This window comes from Triturus cristatus, chromosome 1_1, assembly GCF_964204655.1.
Source record: "Triturus cristatus chromosome 1_1, aTriCri1.1, whole genome shotgun sequence".
In the NCBI taxonomy this organism is placed as follows: Eukaryota; Metazoa; Chordata; class Amphibia; order Caudata; family Salamandridae; genus Triturus; species Triturus cristatus.
The window spans coordinates 199751861-199773220 of NC_140579.1; the positions used below are offsets into that span (position 1 = coordinate 199751861).

General features: G+C 42.3%; 1 long non-coding RNA gene across 1 annotated transcript in view; it reads left to right on the plus strand.

Moving 5' to 3' along the window:
- LOC146869972 (uncharacterized) overlaps positions 1 to 21360 on the plus strand; it is a 386278-nt gene that overhangs the window by 9903 nt on the left and 355015 nt on the right. The window contains exon 3 of the long non-coding RNA XR_014981649.1: positions 17 to 184. This is a non-coding gene — a long non-coding RNA (uncharacterized LOC146869972). The remainder of the gene's footprint in view (positions 1 to 16; positions 185 to 21360) is intronic.

Genomic DNA, 21360 nt, shown 5'->3' on the forward strand with positions numbered 1-21360 from the left:
GTTGTTGTCATTTCAGGTCTCCCTCCCTGCAGTTCCCTTCCTTTCCTTCCCTCACTGACCTGTGCCATAATGGCTACTAAGGCTTGGGTATATCAAGAGGTGGCCCATTTTGAGCAAGAAACCGATCCTGAGGACTGAACGATCTGACAGGAGGATGAACAGTGGAAAATACCGACCTAAACTGGTAAACCATTACGGTATTTTTCTAATACAGCTCTTCAGCTTGCTTCAGTTGTACTGGGTAGGGGACTAAGAGCCTGTAACAAACATACCCGTTCTGATTCAGAGATGGAACCCACTTTAAAAAAGGGGGCATATACGAGCAACATCGGGGTCCGATTGGGATCACAATTTGGCCCGGGCACTGCCAAAAAAAGTTGCCCACTTTTACGGGGTTTGCACATTCTTGAACCACCATTTGGTTCCTCTCAGAGCTCTTATTTGTAGTGAAATGTTTGGTATAATTAAGCATTTTAAAGCTCATAGAGCCAGTAACAGTGATAAAGACTAGGAGCACTGCAGTTCTGAAAACTGAGTACTTACTTGCAGTCTTAACGCCCTCAACAATGTAGTTAGATGCTCTTTCCCAACCAGCTATGTCCTTGGCTCTGTTCGTCAAATGAATCAGAAATATAGTACAAAGTCAAGGGGACAGGCTAAGAGTGGAATCTCTGGATAGATCAGTAAAAGGAAGAGCAGATTTGAAGATCTGCCTTGGAGAATAGAACCTCTAATAACAAACAAAGAAATACATTTTGCATATTAGCCATAAAAACATTCTGAAAATCACTAAAAAGAAATGAAATCTAGCTCCATCACAAATTTTGTACTTTTCCCTGAATGTAAGTACCTTTTGCCGCCTTATCCCCCATCCCCTCTTTCTTTGTGTGTACCAACTGCGGGCTGGGGAAAAAGAGGAGGTTAACAGAGCGGTAAAGAGGCAGAGTACTGAGAGAGGTGAAGTAGAACCAGAAATCAGGTAGTGATAGGTGTGATGGGGAGAGACATAAGGTAAAGATTGAAAGATGGGGTAGCCAGAAGAAAAGGTACATAGCTATAGAATGAGGAAGAGGTAAGTAGATAATGAGTGTAAAAGATGTAGGTCATACTTTATGCTCATAGACGAACACAAGTAAACCTGCAAAGTGAATCTTCATTACTTTTCCAAAGAGAATATGTATCAAAAGCCACACAGAATTCAAAAGAAGCAATAAACACCCTATGTTCTCAGAATCATAGTTCAAGTTACATGTAGACAACAAGTGATATTGGTTTAAATATTCCATCTGAGTAACATTCCCTCACATCAGCCCTGTACAGTACAACTGCAAAGATGTACATCTAATGTACAAAGAAAAAAAGATTACTAATCTACTATTAACCGGGAGGAGCTTGCTACTCATAATAGAGAGCTTCAACTCATCGTCAGGGGTAGTAAGCGCTATATAAATACAATTTACATTATGTAATTAAGCATGTGTCTCTGTGGGATGAAAGGCAGCCCTCACTCTTAGTTATGTTTTTGCATTTTTACAACTGCTTTGCTGGTAACAGAAAGGCAACGTGGCTTTTAAGTTCATTTGATGCCACATAGCAACAATACACATAAATACACTCCACATCATACCACATAATTGTAATCAGCATAATTTCACTCAACGCCACATAGTTCTACGCAACACACTTCCACTCCACACATTATCATTCCACACAATTCAGCAGCACACCACATAATTCAACTCAACAACACATTTACACAACACTCCACAGACAAATCCACACAATACCACATCATGCCACAAAATTCAACAACACACCACACAATTAAATGGCACAACACATCACTACACAACCCAAAATATAATTCCACATAATTACTCTATGACACACACTCCCACTCTACATAATTTCAGTCCACACAATGTAAATCACATAATTACTATCCACATAATTCCACTCCACACAATGCAACATAATTGTACACCACATGATTCCACAACTAACTATTCCAATCCAAACCACATAATTCCACACCACATACCTCCACTCCATAACACATGAGTAAAATACATTGTCATTTACAAAGCCAATAGCTCTAACTCTCACAAATGCAAGACATACTGCCATTGTCAATGCTTGTTTTTTATTGTTCTTCCTTTTGACAGTTTTATATCATGTGAACTCACCCCACGGCTATTTGAGTGCTATTCATGAGCACCAATTACAGTACACAAGATCAGGTTTTTTATTTAAGGGCCTGGGAGAAGGAGCGATTTGCCCAGAATCACAGGACGTTGAGAGAAGATGCCAGGACTCAAACCTCCCATCTCTGCAACTCTGAACTTCAGGCCAAATTGTCCCTATGCACACACAAGGCATGAAAGTGTGAAGATATTGTTCTTGGGAAGGGCTCTGGTGCCAAGGAGACCTCTTAGTTTGCTTATTACTCAACCCCTCCCCAGATCTCTATTAGCTGAGCAACAGAACTAGTGCTAGCCCCCCTTGAAAAACTAAATTTCTCAAGCCCTCCCCAGCCCTCCACTGCCTCAGGTCAGTGGCCTGGCAGTGGAGGGGATTAAGCATTAATCACAGCTGATTGGCCGTCCATAGGGGAGGGGCTGATGTGAAGATGGCCCAAGGCACGACATCACCTTGCCCCCACAGCAAGGCCACATCATAAACCCACCATCCCCCACCCACCATGCTCTGAAAAAGAAGTACTGTGGGTGAGGTGTGAAACACAAACACAGTTTCTGGCCCGCATGGGCCTGGGGGGGGTGGGGGGGGGAGTGTGGGGGGGGGGGAGGGGGGGCGAAGTGAGAAGGGCCTGAGCAACACCTGGCCCCCAGGGAGGCCGATTATTTCATCACCTGCTCCCCAGCCCACCATCGGGGCAGATTGGCAAGGCAGGGGGTCAGGGAGAGGCCACAGATGATCGTCGCTCAAGGGGATCACATTGCACGGCCCCCCAGCGAAGCTGCTTTACTCTCCCTGCCCAGTGCCTTCTGTGGGCTGGGAAAGATTAAAAGTGGCCCACAGAGGGCACTGACACACCAGCCCTTCGGCCGATGCCCGACTGCCCGCAGTGCCAATCCGTCCCTGAGCAACATTATTGTGTGATTGTCAGATTAAGATTATGGCCACTCCTTGTGAACAGGAAATTTGATAATCGTGTTGATATCGATCATAATTCCTTGATCACTTCCCTGTATGGGGATGCCTTTAGTATGCCAGCTGCTTTACAACACACAGAGGTGCCTGTCCCCCTGGTAGCCGACAATTATAGACAGGTTACATAGCCGCAAGTCTTATCCAACCCTATCATATGCTGCATATCTGACTGATTTCGTAGGTTGTACTGATGACGAATTCCCCATTATGGAAATTCACTGCAAGTTTTTCTCTAAACTGCAGGAACTCTTTTATAAAAAAAAAAAAAAGTTACACGCCCCCTGTGTTAAATCGAATCTATGGTTTAACCCCGAGTGTAAACAATCTAAATGAGATCTGCAGCTGGCTGTCCAATCGCAAAGGCTAGAAGCAAGTATAAATCAACACTTGAGAAGATGAGGAGCGATTAGGAAGATGAAAATTGACAAGACCTCGTCTGTGCCAACAGAACAAATAATAATAAAACATTTTGGCACATACTTTCTGATGGAACCGTCTCTCATTATATACAGCCAGACAAATGGGTCTCACAATTTACATCTTTGTATGCCTTGGCTAGTACTGCTAACTCACCTTCAGGCTCAAGTCCTGGAAGTATCATCCCTGTCACTGATAAAACAGATGCAAGCAGTTGTGAACCTTTAGTTTAACTGACAACGTTGGTGCTCTTGGTTACCTCAAATTGGCAAACGCACCTGGTCCTGACAAGATTTCTGGGGATTTATTCAAATCTGAAATATTAGTCTTGTCAAATTATGCCAAACTCTTATCAAACGCCATTGAGGCAGACAGCAAAATTCCTGATACTTGGAGGGGGGCTGAAATCATTCCAGTCTATAAGGGGGATGGTTGTGATCCTTCAAACTATCGCCCCATCAAGCTTACCGATAATCTGCCATAGATCTTTGCAAATGAAAAAAGAACAATTGTCATACATTTATCCCAGTACAGATATCTGGGCCTAAATCCATAGTTTTTTTTGCTCACCATGCCATTTCAGTTTGGACCCAGCCATATGCAAATCAGTCTTGATCCTGCACCCAATGGGAACAGTCCAGCCTGAACTGCCAAGCCAGTTCCTCCCTGGACTGGAAACAAGCATACTAGGACCGGTTTCGGGGTTTCACCCCTCATCAACCTGGATAGCTTGATTCCAGTGGCATGAAGAGCACGAGACCCACATTTGGGCATATCCGTCCCTCTCGGGGTGACAGGTGCAAAAAGAACAATTGATGGACAGAATGCAGAACAATGTCATACATTCACCCCAGTACAGAGATCTGGGCCTAAATCCATAGTTTCTTTTACAGATCTTTGCAAGGCAGGACTTTGATAAATTGCTAGTTTGGGTGAATGAACACCAAATATTGTCTGCAAGCAGGTGTCCAGGTAAAGATCAGTACTGTAGACCAGGCATTTAAATTTGCCATTTTGTATTGGAGATATGTCTTGCTTAATAAACAAAATCTCTATGTGGGTTTTGTAGATCTACGTGTTGTGCTTGATCTTGTCCCACGGGACAAACTATGGAGTGTTCTTGGCGGCATGGGTGTGTCATCCAATTTGTTTAATCTTATGGCGCACTTGTCTGAAAATATTTATGCGCACGTGCGCTGGAGTGACAAAGGTGAAGTTACTGAATGCATTCCAATAAATAGAGGTGTCCACCAGGGGTGCGTTCTAGTGCCCTCTTTATTTTCTTTATGTCAACAACGTGGCTACGTATTTATTGGATTTACCGAGCGACTCCTCTACCTTAGATGGTTCAAAGGTCACAATTCTACTCTTTGCTGATGATTCGTTGCGCACTTCCAAGACACCAATGGGCCTTCAACATCTAACTGATCGATTCATTAAGTTATGCTATCAGAGAGGGTTAGAGCTGAAGGCAGCACAAACTAGGATTACGGTTTCAGGGCTAGATCACTCAGGAAATGTACCTTGAGGGTGGGGTCCAATGTGCAGGAGCGTGTCCAGAGCTTAGATTATTTGTGAATAAAAGCTGTCTGACAGTTTTGTCTGGGACTTTAACTTAATAAGAGTTTCTTATTTATCCAGCATAGGTCCAAAGCCATTTTACGCATGCATTTTAGAACCAGCTTGCGCTCAAATTCACCCGCCTTGGCAGTTTACAGAGTCAAGGCACATAATGCTGGCCTTTACGGAGCTGAGCTGTGGGGTTTTAATGATGCGCAGAAATGAGCTATTGTTTTATAAGATCTCTTGTCTCAGTTCCAGTAAGTACATCTCTTGTACCTCTATTTTTTAATACCGGGCTTAAGAGAATCTCAGACCTAGCAAAATTGAAGCCTTTGGTTTACTGCCTAAGACTGTGGACCACACCTGAGTTAGCTGATTATAGGAATTGTATAAAGGAACTAATGATTTGGCGAACTCATATAAAGTTCCTTGGTTAAAGAATGCATCTAGTTTGTTCACCAAACTGGGTCTAATGGGGATGTTGTAAACCCAGAAACTATTAAAAAGGCCAATGTTGCAGTTTTGAAATCCTTTTATTGAACCTTTGTTTCCAACAGTTATGTTTTAAACAGGGGCAATGGGCGCCTGGCCAGTCAATACTTTGATTTGAAGTGTGCACCACATTTTGAATTGTTTTTCGATAATATCACGCCCCCTCTGCCAAAAGCCTGTATGTAAGATTCAGGCTGGGCAATCTACCACTCAAATCACTTGTGATGAAGTAGAGGAATGGATTGTCGTCTAGCACTTCCCCCACTTGTGATACAAGTTCTGAAGCTCAGGAGCATATTCTGTTCTGCTCGGCGTACCGAGGCGCTTGACGAAAGTGAATTCTACCAGTGTGTCCTAATTTAAGGACTAGGAGTTATTTGGTAATCCTTCGAGTATAGAAAACTGTCACTTCAAACTATACAGGATTTGCTGTAAGTCAATTTTTGCTAAGTATCTGGTTTCAGAGGAGCAAGATTTTAGCCTAGTCTCTGGTCTTCTATTATGGGCTGCACAACCGTTCGCTAATGGGTTACACACTGTTGCTCAATCTACAGATTTCTGTAACATGTCTTTTGTATGACACTATGTTGGGCTTGAATTTTATACAGATATCTTGATGGACCCCCTTAAATTTTAGTTTGAGGTTCTTGGTACATGGTATTTCTTTCTTCCCCTCCTTTTCTTTGATCGTACAATTGAGTTATGCGCATAACAGTATTTTTGTTTAGCTGATGCATACTGCCAAGGGAAAGCGCTCTAAGGCACCCAGATCATTAGTATTATACTTTAGCACTCTGTGGGTGCTATTTGGACTGTGGGATGGCACACTTATGCTGGGCCTTCAATGTTTATGAATAATGTGTATAGTGTAAGTTTGGCTTCTGTAAGGACCACATGTTCATACATTTTGCTCTGCACTGTATTTGACTTATCTATGCACGTTATGCTTTGCCCTTTGCGCAATATATTCCAGGCTTGCAATGTAATTACTACCTATTAGTTTTAATATTGTGTATAAAATGTACATATATATATGTAGAATTGATCCTTTCTGCAGCAATTGGAGCGCCCCCACACAAGCTCCACTGTGCACACAGAAGGACACGGCACCACCAAAGAGGTAATGCTCCAAGTAGTGAATGTATTTAGAAATTACATAGCATCAAGGTGAAAATGGCCTGCGCGTTTCAGCCGTAGCCTTCGACAGGGCCATAGAGATATTGTCTAGAGTGTATCTATTTAAAGGGGCAAACGCCCCACCCACACCTCAACAACAAAAACTTTATTAACAAACAATGGGACACAAGCCATTTATATTACAAATAACCACATAAATGTTTGCAGCAGGATTTCTATCCTTTCTCTTTTACCTTTTTTTCTTTTTAATGCTCATTTAACACCAGTGGTGACACCGTAGATGTGCACTACGTGTCGGGAGAAGGAGGAGAGAAAGTATAAACCAAGAACTAAATCATGAAAAAATTTGAACAAATATATATACAGCAGAGAATGAGAGTGGGAGGGAGGATGAGTATGAGTAGGAGACGGAGAGAGAGAGAGGATCAATGGTACCCTCTATTTGTGCATATCCACAGGGAATGCGTCTAACCATCAATTACACAAATTATATGGCATACAATCAATTTTTCCTTGGGTTTACATGAATATTTGCCTCCCAGCTATACATCTTGGGACATTGACCCCTTCTCCTTGGTAAGGACAAGAGATACTCTCGGTCCTGTCTTCTAACAACATTTAAAGCACATCTCTAATGAATCTTCCATAATATCATCCCCTGACATACGTGGATTTGTTCAAGCTGGTTATCACTGCATATTTGAACCTTTCAACATTCAGCTGTCGTCAAGGTATATACAGTACATCATCTAAATAGTTACCAAGGTGCAAAGTGCTTCAATTTCTATTCGAACCATCAGTAACAACTCACCCAAATGAATTATTGCACTATTGCCCAAATCGAGCCACGCAATCTAACACCGACAAGCTGCTAAAAAATTACAGTAATTCCACAAATTGCTCGTGTACTTCTAAGCTGCTAGCTATAGATTATCCCTGGGGTCCATCCCCAGGACACCTTATATTAATATATTATTGCATTTTCTTACTAGTCAGGAAAGAAGTTAATTGTACCTGAGATACATGCCATAGTTGACACCAAGTTACCATAAAGTACTTCATGCTGAATTATCAGTCATTAAAATGAGAAATCGAGATTTCACAAATATACATAGCAGCATCATAAGCTAGATCAAAATGCAAAATGCAAAGTGCAAGAGTAAGATAGGTCACTCGAAAAGCACGAAGGCAGCGGTATAAAGTACCTATAATATAAATACTTGGCAGTATATAAGGTTAATCAAAGTGCGATATGCCAAAAATAAGGTGGCAGAAATGTAAAGTACAAAAGTTAAATATCAATATAGCAGCTTCCAAAGTTGGTTAAAGTGCAAAGTGCAAAGATAGATAAGCCATTGGGGTCATGCAGGATAAAAACGTGAAGCCAGTTACACGGAGGAGTCAAAATAGCATGAAAATTACTCTTACAAACAATTCATTCACATAGATGTCTCATATTCTTGCCAAGCTTATTTTCATGGGGAAAAGGGGCACTATTTGATCTAAACCCGTAGGAAGCAAGATATCATTAACCCTGTTGATGTAAGTCCCCCCTGTTTCTAGAAAGTATAGCTGGTTGTTCCGGGAGATGAAATGAACAGAGCGGGTGGAGCATGTACCCTCAATATCCTATATACAGACTTTCAAGATGTTCAAAAGGATCACCCACAAGCTCAATCCAAATGCACATGTAGTTCAGCGTCTGTGTTCGGACCCCATGGGCTTTCAGTACCCAACAAAAGTATCCATCTTGATTCTGCTCTTTGTAATTTCATCTCCCTGTCGCCTCCTCTTGGATTCACGAAGGTCTGTTGGATTCCATAATACCTAAATTTGCTCACGTCGCCATTGTGATGCTCCCAGATGTATTTCGCGATAACATATGTGTAATCTTTCTTGTTGATAGCTTGCATGTGCTGCAGGATTCGTAGTTTAAGTTTATTGATAGTGCTCCCTACGTGTAACATCCCACATTCACACTCTAATGCATACACAACATGGGTGCTCTCACAGTGTATGTGTTCTTTGATCTTCCTCACTTTGCCATCAAACAGCTTCACTTCTGTCCTGTTGTCTCCCCATTTGCAGGCTTTGTATTTCATGCACTAATGTAATCCTGTTGTTTTGGGGAGTGTCCAACCACTGATTTTTTTTTTGCTGTTGTGGCATAAAACTCTGAATCAATAGGTCACCAAGGGAATGCATTCTACGCTAAGTTATACTCAGGTGACCTTGTATGGTCTCCTTTAGTTCATCATCTTGCTCAAGAACCTTCCAGTTATCCTTAATAAGTTTCTTCACTTCATTATCTGATTTATTGAAGTCCATGATGTACCTTGTCTTGCACTCCCCATCAGCCTCCTCCAGATTCTTACTCTTGGGCAACAGAAGATCACTTACATTCTTTTGTTTTGCTCTCCGTAAAGCATCCTTCACGACCGACACTGGATACCCCTGTTTTAAAAATCTGTGTCATGTCCGATGCTTGTTCCTCAAAGATTCTTTCCTCTGAACAGGTCCTTTTGACTCTGAGGAACTGGCCATACAGTATGCTCCGTTTCAAAGCTTTGGGGTGTGCAGTTTGCAAACAGTAAGTTGTTTTCACTAGTGGGTTTTCTAAAAACATTTGTGCAGATTTTATCATCAGATACATAAAGTTGGACATCAAAAAAAGTGAGTTCCATCTTGCTGATTGTATATGTGAATTTAAAACCTTGGGGGTTGATGTTCAGTGACTCCAAAAAGGTGATAAGTTCTGCTTCCTCTCCTTCCCATAAGAGAAAGAGGTCATCGATAAAATGTAACCATAAAATGACTTTTTTCAGGCTCTCTGCGTGTTCTCCTGCTCCTACTGTTTCTGTTCCCCAGAACCCCATCGTAAGATTTGCATATGTAGGGGCAAAGGAAGCCCCATTGCTGTTCCTTGCTTCTGGATATATAATTTTCCATCAAAGATGAAGATGTTATTTATTAGACAAAATTCCATCATTCCCAGCAGCATTTCTGTGTGGCTTAGCAGACTGAGCAAGTTTCCAAACCATCCTTGTGTATGATTGATGTATAAAGGGGTACGATATCCTCTGTGGCCATGATGTAATTTTGTTTCCTGGGGATGTCGTTAATCCTGTTAAGGAAATCCATGGAATCCCTGATGTACGAGGGCACGTTGGAGACATACGGGAAGAGGAAAATGTCCACAAATCTCGATGCATTCTCTAGGAGGGTGTCACAGGAGCTCACAATTGGTCGACCTGGGGGGTTAGCTAAACTCTTGTGTACCTTTGGTAAGAAGTAAATGGTTGGTTAAATTGGGCAGTCCTTTTTAAGATGGGCAAATTCATTGTCATCTAGTAGGTCCAGATCATGCCATTCCTCCAGTTTGGTATGAAATCTCATTACTCCTCTTGAATGATCTACTGGCAGTTTCTCATAGTGACTCCGATTGTTAAGTTGTCTTCTTGCTTCTAATAAATACTTGCTCCTGTCCATAATCACAATGTTTCCCCCTTTATCAGAGGGCTTTATGATGATGTCCTTATTGTCTTGTAATTCACTCAGAGCTGCCCAGTCTTCAAATGTCATGTTGTCACTGCTTCTCCTGGAGTGGCCCTTTCCTCCCTTAACTGCCAATTTCTTCAAACCATCTGATACCAATTACTGAAATAGATCCACCTTGTTCCCAAGTGGTAACTGGGGACAAAACTTGGAGCTTACTCCCACTTGGGACAGACATGTCAGGATCAATGTTGAACGTCATACACAATTCTCTATCACTCAATTCTCTTTCTCTTTTAACACCTGGTTGTTCATCCAAGCTCATGAGAGTTGTTAGGTGTGGAGGTTTCTTGCTGTCTTGCTGTTAAAATGGACAATTCCGGTTCATTTTCCTTTGCAGGTTTTCGTGTTTTCTTTGTTTTGTTCGCAACGTACTTTTTCAATTCAAGCTTACGGCAAAACTTGTACAAATTGATTCTGGCATCGGAAAAGTCCATGTTTGAATTTGGACAAAAGGACAGCCTTTATTGAGCAGCTGTATGTGTTTCTCGTAGTCTTTTAGATTTTTCTTTTTCCCTCCTCCTCTGCCACGTGTTCCTTTTCCTGCCCCATCTTGTTCTTTGGCATTTGTTTGATTTAGGTCTCTGCCTCTCCCCCTTGTTGTCATTTGCAGTAACTGTAGCTCCCCAGAAAAATCCAGTTTTGGTAAATTTCCAGTTGCCCCCTCATCCCCAGAGCTAACTTCCGAGCTTTCCACACTGGATGCAGGGTCCACTCTTCCCCACATCTGGTCCATTCTCTATCTCGTGTGGAGGGCATCAAATCGTCTGGCAAACGTGTACACTCTGGCTACTGCATAGTCGGTTTTGACCTGAGTTTCTTCTTCTGGTCCTCTTTCTAATGTTTATCCATCTTCCTTTCCAATTCTTCCAATGCAATATATATATATATATATAATCTACTGGCGGTCGCCAGTAGATAGTTATAGTTAGGACCGAGTTTCCATAGGAAATCTGAAAATTCTATTTTGAATAACTTTGGCGCCGGTTGACGAATCCTCGCGAAATTTTCAAAACGAATGGGGTGCTCCGCTCAGCTCCTACCCTGAAAGTCTCGGGGTGATTCGTCAAGCGGGGGCTGAGGAAAAAGGGGGGTCCCAAAACACGTTTTCCCCATGCATTTTCCCATAGGACCTTTAGTCGAAGGTACAGCCCGAACGGCTGAACAGAATTACTTGAAATTTGGCAAAGAGGTAGTCCTCAGGTCAGGCATGTGCCTTTTGCATATATGGTGTCAATCTGTTCAGTAGTTCCTGAGAAAATTGCAGTTAAAAGCACATAAATATCTATAAGCGCGCACCGTGCACGCACCGCACGCGCACCGTGCGCGCACCATAACGTGCGCAAGCGTAATTCTGATTGGTGGTTACATGTCAGTCAACATTCGAATCGGTCGAGTTCAGGAAGTGTCGGCCGCCATTTTGTGTGTTTTGTGTGTGATAGTGAAAAAGAAAGGTGGAGAATGTGAAAAGGGGGCAGGGTAGAGAGTTCCTGACCCCCTAGCCTTTGTCAGGGGGTCCCTGAAGGACCCCGAAGGGTGAAAAAAACATTTTATTTTTTTTTTCAAAAAATCACGGGGTGCGCGCACGGCGGAAAAAAATTCGAAAAAATATTGAATTAAAAATCAAGTTTAAGTGTTTAGATGTTGGTTGGCTCTAAAAAGAGCCGTTGTGTTCATTGAGTGTTTTTTGGTACCTACAAGTAAGTCCCGATGCACAGTCTAAATTTCAAGAGGAAGACTCTGTTCCCTTCATCTGTGAAATGTACACCATCTCCTCTATAAATGCCACTCAGAAGCATTGGTTCATAGTAGTTTCTGTTCCAGAATCTTCAAACACCACACCCACTCCCCTCACTATTTCTTCTTATTTCCTGGGACAAGGAGGTGAACAGCTATCAATTTTACTTGAAAATGGCAGAACAGCAGTCTTCTTCAGGGAGTGAGGAGGAGACCTGGATGCACTCTGAAGGTGTCTTTCAGTAGAATGACAATATGAAAAGAAAGGTAGTTGTAAAATGGAGGCTTACATACTTTTTTTAAATAAAAATAACTCATTGGCTGTTTCACACCATTCTACACTAAAAACTAGGCTGTATGTTTAAATTTTTAAAAGCATGTTTTGTATTGGTTCAGAAAAGTGTGTTCCCACAGAACATTAGGGATTAGGGGTCTCCCCTAATCCCAGTGTAACGTCCAGCAGATATCAGGAATGGATTTCTGACGCAGTGAACCGTGTGGTTCTGGTGAAATCTTTTATTTCAAATAGGGTATCACCATCTGCTCCATGGTTCACGGATGATCTCCGTTTACAGCGTCAATACTGTAGGAACCTAGAAAGGCGGTGGCGAAAGCATTATAATCTTGTCGATAGACAGACTTATAAAGATGCTTTAGCACTATACAAAAAGTCCATTGTAAAATGCAAAAGTATTTTCTTTCTGGCCCAAATTGAATCAGCTCAAAACTCTGCCAAAAAGCTGTTTCAGGTAGTCGACACCCTGTCCAACCCCCCTACAGGCCCTCCGACGGAACCCTCTCAAGTCCTGTGCAATGCGCTGGCCAGTTTCTTTTTTACCAAAGTCTCCATGATCTATTTGTCATTTTCCCTCCCTACACGTCTCTTTGCTCTTGACCCTCCTTCTCATATGCCTAAGTTCACCAACTTTCTTCCTGTTTCATCCGAATACATTAGTAGGTTGGTTACTTCCATCAAGTCCGGCTCCCCTTTTGACCCATGCCCCCCTTCGATATTGAATACTCTCACTGAGGTCATAGCACCTCCTCTAACGGACCTTTGCAACTCCATTTTTCGATGAGGCATCTATCCGGAAATCTGGAAAAAGGCAGCTATTAAACCATTATTGAAAAAACCATCTCTAGATCGCACCGAATCAGCCAGTTACAGGCCTATTGCTTGCCTACCTTTTCCGGCCAAAATATTTGAGTCAGCTATGAACCTGCAATTATCCGAGTTTATTGACCATCACAATCTTCTGGATGATACTCAGTTCGGATTTAGGAAATATCATGGCACAGAAACGGCTCTGATAAAAGCTTCTGATGAGATCAGGACCATCATGGATCAGGGGGGGGCGGCGGTCCTGGTGCTCCTTGATCTGTCCGCCGCCTTCGACACGGTCGACCATTCCATCTTGGTCGACCGTGTCGCATCCATGGGGGTAACTCATCACGCAAAAGATCTCATCGCTTCGTTTCTGGCCAACCAAACTCAAGCGGTGAAGTTGGGTAATTTTTACTCACCCACTTTTACTCTCCCTTGCGGGGTTCCGCAGGGATCCTCGCTAAGCCCCACATTATTTAATATATATGTGGCGAACTTGGCGAGGGTTATAAAAGCTCACAGGCTGCGGCTAACCACCTATGCTGACGACACCCAACTGGTGCTGTCTATTCAAAAGGATGGTCCCGCAGTCGCCGCTCAATTCCAGGAAGGGATGATGGCCATTAGCTCGTGGATGGCGGACAACAGTTTAAAATTGAACTCGGATAAGACCGAGGTGCTGACCTTTGGTAGGCTTTCTCCAGAGTGGTCTGCGATCTGGTGGCCCAGTGATATGGGTCCCCCTCCCACTCCAGTAACCAAGGTCAGGAATCTCGGCATCATGTTCGATAATAAACTGTCTTTTAAGCATCATGTCAACGCTGTGGCGGCATCTTCCTTTTATATACTGAGAAAGATCAAGAAGTTGCTGCCATATCTCCCCTCTACTGCAGGAAAAACTTTAATTACCACCCTTGTTTTCTCAAAAATGGATTACAGCAATGGCCTCTTTCTTAATGCTCAGGAGCAGGTTCTAGCCAAGCTGCAATCAGTACAGAATGCGGCAGCCAGATTAATGCTTGACGTTCCATTTCGTCACCCTACATCTGCGGCCATTCACCAGCTGCACTGGCTGAGAGTAAAGAGTCGGATAAAATTCAAGGCTTTAGGCATTGCCTACAAAGCCATTCATGACTCAGGACCTAAGTTCCTGAAGGATGCTTTCCGTATTTATGTTCCCAATAGAACTTTAAGATCAGCCTCTACACACCTGCTCCCTGTGCCACGCACCAGAACCTCCACATGGGGAGACAGACGTTTTTTGGTAGCAACTCCTAGGCTGTGGAATTCCCTCCCATTTGTTATAAAAACTGCCCCTACCCTTATCATGTTCCGTAAGCTTTTGAAGACTTGGTTATTCAACCAGTGATTCCTTCAGATGCCTTTGTCAGTAGGAAGTTCTGTATGCGCCGAGACACCCTAGGGTATCCGTGCGCAATAAAAATCGTAAAAACATAAACATAAACATTTGCTGTTAGGTTTGAAAAGTCAAGCAATCTTGCTGTTTGGATTAGAAACATTGTGTGCTGAACTTCTGACCTCTCTGCTCACACCAGTGTTCCATGATCTGTTGCTATGCTAGCAGGCAGAAGTCATGTTGGGGGTAGGAATCATTTGGAAAGGGTTGAAATTTTCAACCAATAGAAATGTGTGTTTCCATTTAAAAGAAAGGTGGAGAACGTGAAAAGGGGGCAGGGTAGAGAGTTCCTCACCCCCTAGCCTTTGTCAGGGGGTCTCTGAAGGATCCCGAAAAGTGAAAAAAACATTTTACTTTTTTTCAAAAAATCGCGGGGTGCGAACACGGTGCGCGCACGGTGGAAAAAATATGAAAAAAAATAGAATTAAAAATCAAGTTTAAGTGTTTAGATGTTGGTTGGCTCTAAAAAGAGCCGTTGTGTTCATTGAGTGTTTTTTGGTACCTACAAGTAAGTACCGATGCACAGTCTAAAGTTCAAGAGGAAGACTCTGTTCCCTTCATCTGTGAAATGTACACCGTCTCATCTATAAATGCCTTGCATGTTGTAACGCAAGTTGTTGTGGTATATAGAACCCATACCATAGTCTCTGAGGAAAGCAGAAACAGACTTATTGACGTGCTTTCTTGCTTTCTCAATCTGCGGACAATATTGGTTGGACCAGTTCCACTTTTGCCTTTGGCATATATTAGAATATACAAAGGTAGTTTGTGGAAAAAGTGACATCAATTGCACAAAGGTGTCCTTAACAAGCATTTCCAGACCTACCCCAGTTAAAGTGCCTAGGTCATTTCCACCACAGTGCACAATTATAAGGTTAGGCTGTGGGAGATGTAGAAAGGATTTCACCAAAGGCATTAATTGGTGCCACTTTAACCCTCTCTGACCAATCCATTTAATGTCTACATTTGGCAAAGCAAGGTTTTTCACAATACCTCTTTTTTCTGCATACTTTTCACTCCAGAAGACATAGCTATGACCTACAATCCACACTGTGAACATCTTTCAAGGAGATCTGGATGCACTCAGAAGGTGTCTTTCAGTAGAATGGCAATATGAAAAGAAAGATGGTTGTAAAATGGAGGCTTACATACTTTTTTTTTAATAAAAAGAACTCATTGGCTGTTTCACACCATTCTACATTAAAAACTAGGCTGTATGTTTACATTTTTAAAAGCATGTTTTGTATTGGTTCAGAAAAATGTGATCCCACAGAACATTACTTTGGATTTGCTGTTAGGTTTGCACAGTCAAGCACTCTTGCTGTTTGGATTAGAAACATTGTGTGCTGAACTTTTGACCTCTCTGCTCACACCAGTGTTCCATGACCTGTTGCTATGGTAGCAGGCAGAAGTCATGTTGGGGGTAGGAATGATTTGGAAAAGGGTTGAAATTTGCAACCAATAGAAATGTGTATTTCCATTTGAAAAAATGTGGGAAGCAATGTGATTTGAAGTTAACATGTATATGTGTGAAAAAAGAGAGGGAACGTTTGCCATTTACTAGTTCTGGTGAGAGGTGTACAGCTCAGAGATTCTGGCTCTGATAATCTGCTGTGTGAGTGCCACATTTCTTTCTCAACTAACTACTTTTAAAGGTGAGTTATGAATTTGAGAGGGGATGTATGTGGTGTATTTTGATATAAATAATAGAAATTTGTTTCTTCTTTTAAAGTTGTGTTTTACATTTTATATTTTGGAAGATATTTAACTGCCTTGAACTTGTAAGATATTATGGAGTATGTCTTCACCATAAGTTAAGGTGTACTGGTATCACCCAGGAATACTGTTTTGTGCCTAGAATCACACCATGAGTCTGTGTGCACACAGGAACTGTTGTCAGAGATTTAATTGGTGTTGCTCTTTTTCTGTAAGACTTGCACTCGTAGGAAAGGGGCAGCTTGTTTTCTTGCACTGTGATGGTTAGCATTCAGCGGAAATCACTATCTCACAGATGCGAGGCAAATGCTAACACATTTGAAAACAACAGGGTAGATTTTCCTTCCACTCCTGCAATGGGTGAGGTAGTTCCTACATGTTCAAAAGCCCAATTAACCCTTACCACATGTGCTCTTACATACATCTATGCAGTCTTCATGCAGTTGTGCAAGTGTCCATGGAGATCTCTCTTGCACCTGACAATACACAGTCTCCAGGAACACACTCTTAGCACACAGCCAGGTGCTTCTCCTGCACTCCCATGCTTACTATTGAGCACTGTGTGGTATTTCAGATAGCAGTGTGTAACACTAACACATTCAACATCACCAAGGCTCATTTCCCTTGCTCTAGTCTAATCACTCACCCAGGTTCCACATGCTCATGGTCTCAAGTAGCTGTTAGGACAAGTGCTCTTTTCTGCCTCTCTAAACTATAAGGAAAATGTGTCAGGCTGTTACAGTAATTATCACTTGCTCTACCACAGTAGTAAATGTGCTTTGAAATTGCCAATCAAATATCGTTTTCTGCCTAGAATCACACCATGAGTCTGTGTGCACACAGGAATTGTTGTCAGAGATTTAATTCGTGTTGCTCTTGTTCTGTAAGACTTGCACTCGTAGGAAAGGGGCAGCTTGTTTTCTTGAACTGTGATGGTTAGCATTCAGCAGAAATCACTATCTCACAGATGCGAGGCAAATACTAACACATTTGAAAACAACAGGGTAGATTTTCCTTCCACTCCTGCAATGGGTGAGGTAGTTCCTACATGTTCAAAAGCCCAATTAATCCTTACCACATGTGCTCTTACATACATGCATGCAGTCTTCATGCAGTTGTGAAAGTGTCCATGCAGATCTCTCTTGCACCTGACAATACACAGTCTCCAGAAACACACTGTTAGCACACAGCCAGGTGCTTCTCCTGCACTCCCATGCTTACTATTCAGCACTTTGTGGTATTTCAGATAGCAGTGTGTAACACTAACACATTCAACATCACCAAGGCTCATTTCCTTTGCTCTAGTCTAATCACTCACCCAGGTTCCACATGCTCTTGGTCTCAAGTAGCTGTTAGGACATGTGCTCTTTTCTGCCTCTCTAAACTAGAAGGAAAATGTGTCAGGCTGTTACAGTAATTATCACTTGCTCTACCACAGTAGTAAATGTGCTTTGAAATTGCCAATCAAATATCGTTTTCTGCCTAGAATCACACCATGAGTCTGTGTGCACACAGGAATTCTTGTCAGAGATTTAATTAGTGTTGCTTTTGTTCTGTAAGACTTGCACTCGTAGGAAAGGGGCAGCTTGTTTTCTTGAACTGTGATGGTTAACATTCAGCAGAAATCACTATCTCACAGATGCGAGGCAAATGCTAACACATTTGAAAACAACAGGGTAGATTTTCCTTCCACTCCTGCAATGGGTGAGGTAGTTCCTACATGTTCAAAAGCCCAATTAACCCTTACCACATGTGCTCTTACATACATCTATGCAGTCTTCATGCAGTTGTGCAAGTGTCCATGCAGATCTCTCTTGCACCTGACAATACACAGTCTCCAGAAACACACTCTTAGCACACAGCCAGGTGCTTCTCCTGCACTCCCATGCTTACTATTCATCACTTTGTGATATTTCAGATAGCAGTGTGTAACGCTAACACATTCAACATCACCAAGGCTCATTTCCTTTGCTCTAGTCTAATCACTCACCCAGGTTCCACATGCTTATGGTCTCAAGTAGCTGTTAGGACATGTGCTCTTTTCTGCCTCTCTAAACTATAAGGAAAATGTGTCAGGCTGTTACAGTAATTATCACTTGCTCTACCACAGTAGTAAATGTGCTTTGAAATTGCCAATCAAATATCGTGTTCTGCCTAGAATCACAGTATGAGTCTGTGTGCACACAGGAATTGTTGTCAGAGATTTAATTCGATTGCTCTTGTTCTGTAAGACTTGCACTCGTAGGAAAGGGGCAGCTTGTTTTCTTGAACTGTGATGGTTAGCATGCAGCACACATCACCATCTCACAGATGAGAGGCAAATGCTAACACATTTGAAAACAACAGGGTAGATTTTCCTTCCACTCCTGCAATCGGTGAGGTAGTTCCTACATGTTCAAAAGACCAATTAACCCTTACCACATGTGCTCTTACATACATGTATGCAGTCTTCATGCAGTTGTGCAACTGTCCATGCAGATCTCTCTTGCACCTGACAATACACAGTCTCCAGAAACACACTCTTAGCACACAGCCAGGTGCTTCTCCTGCACTCCCATGCTTACTATTCAGCACTGTGTGGTATTTCAGATAGCAGTGTGTAACGCTAACACTTTCAACATCACCAAGGCTCATTTCCTTTGCTCTAGTCTAATCAACCACCCAGGTTCCACATGCTCTTGGTTTCAAGTAGCTGTTAGGACATGTGCTCTTTTCTGCCCCTCTAAACTATAAGGAAAATGTGTCAGGCTGTTACAGTAATTATCACTTGCTCTACCACAGTAGTAAATGTGCTTTGAAATTGCCAATCAAATATCGTTTTCTGCCTAGAATCACACCATGAGTCTGTGTGCACACAGGAATTGTTGTCAGAGATTTAATTCGTGTTGCTTTTGTTCTGTAAGACTTGCACTCGTAGGAAAGGGGCAGCTTGTTTTCTTGAACTATGATGGTTAGCATTCAGCAGAAATCACTATCTCACAGATGCGAGGCAAATGCTAACACATTTGAAAACAACAGGGTAGATTTTCCTTCCACTCCTGCAATGGGTGAGGTAGTTCCTACATGTTCAAAAGCCCAATTAACCCTTACCACATGTGCTCTTACATACATCTATACAGTCTTCATGCAGTTGTGCAAGTGTCCATGCAGATCTCTCTTGCACCTGACAATACACAGTCTCCAGAAACACACTCTTAGCACACAGCCAGGTGCTTCTCCTGCACTCCCATGCTTACTATTCAGCACTGTGTGGTATTTCAGATAGCAGTGTGTAACGCTAACACTTTCAACATCACCAAGGCTCATTTCCTTTGCTCTAGTCTAATCACTCACCCAGGTTCCACATGCTCTTGGTCTCAAGTAGCTGTTAGGACATGTGCTCTTTTCTGCCTCTCTAAACTATAAGGAAAATGTGTCAGGCTGTTACAGTAATTATCACTTGCTCTACCACAGTAGTAAATGTGCTTTGAAATTGCCAATCAAATATCGTTTTCTGCCTAGAATCACACCATGAGTCTGTGTACACACAGGAATTGTTGTCAGAGATTTAATTTGTGTTGCTTTTGTTCTGTAAGACTTGCACTCGTAGGAAAGGGGCAGCTTGTTTTCTTGAACTGTGATGGTTAGCATTCAGCAGAAATCACTATCTCACAGATGCGAGGCAAATGCTAACACATTTGAAAACAACAGGGTAGATTTTCAATCCACTCCTGCAATGGGTGAGGTAGTTCCTACATGTTCAAAAGCCCAATGAACTTTTACCACATGTGCTCTTACATACATCTATGCAGTCTTCATGCAGTTGAGCAAGTGTCCATGCAGATCTCTCTTGCACCTGACAATACACAGTCTCCAGAAACACACTCTTAGCACACAGCCAGGTGCTTCTCCTGCACTCCCATGCTTACTATTCAGCACTGTGTGGTATTTCAGATAGCAGTGTGTAACGCTAACACTTTCAACATCACCAAGGCTCATTTCCTTTGCTCTAGTCTAATCACTCACCCAGGTTCCACATGCTCTTGGTCTCAAGTAGCTGTTAGGACATGTGCTCTTTTCTGCCTCTCTAAACTATAAGGAAAATGTGTCAGGCTGTTACAGTAATTATCACTTGCTCTACCACAGTAGTAAATGTGCTTTGAAATTGCCAATCAAATATCGTTTTCTGCCCAGAATCACACCATGAGTCTGTGTGCACACAGGAATTGTTGTCAGAGATTTAATTTGTGTTGCTCTTGTTCTGTAAGACTTGCACTCGTAGGAAAGGGGCAGCTTGTTTTCTTGAACTGGGATGGTTAGCATTCAGCAGAAATCACTATCTCACAGATGCGAGGCAAACGCTAACACATTTGAAAACAACAGGGTAGATTTTCCTTCCACTCCTGCAATGGGTGAGGTAGTTCCTACATGTTCAAAAGCCCAATTAACCCTTACCACATGTGATCTTACATACATGTATGCAGTCTTCATGCAGGTGTGCAAGTGTCCATGCAGATCTCTCTTGCACCTGACAATACACAGTCTCCAGAAACACACTCTTAGCACACAGCCAGGTGCTTCTCCTGCACTCCCATGCTTACTATTCAGCACTGTGTGGTATTTCAGATAGCAGTGTGTAACTCTAACAGATTCAACATCACCAAGGCTCATTTCCTTTGCTCTAGTCTAATCACTCACCCAGGATCCACATGCTCATGGTCTCAAGTAGCTGTTAGGACATGTGCTCTTTTCTGCCTCTCTAAACTATAAGGAAAATGTGTCAGGCTGTTACAGTAATTATCACTTGCTCTACCACAGTAGTAAATGTGCTTTGATATTGCCAATCAAATATCGTTTTCTGCCTAGAATCACACCATGAGTCTGTGTGCACACAGGAATTGTTGTCAGAGATTTAATTCGTGTTGCTCTTGTTCTGTAAGACTTGCACTCGTAGGAAAGGGGCAGCTTGTTTTCTTGAACTGTGATGGTTAGCATTCAGCAGAAATACCTATCTCACAGATGAGAGGCAAATGCTAACACATTTGAAAACAACAGGGTAGATTTTCATTCC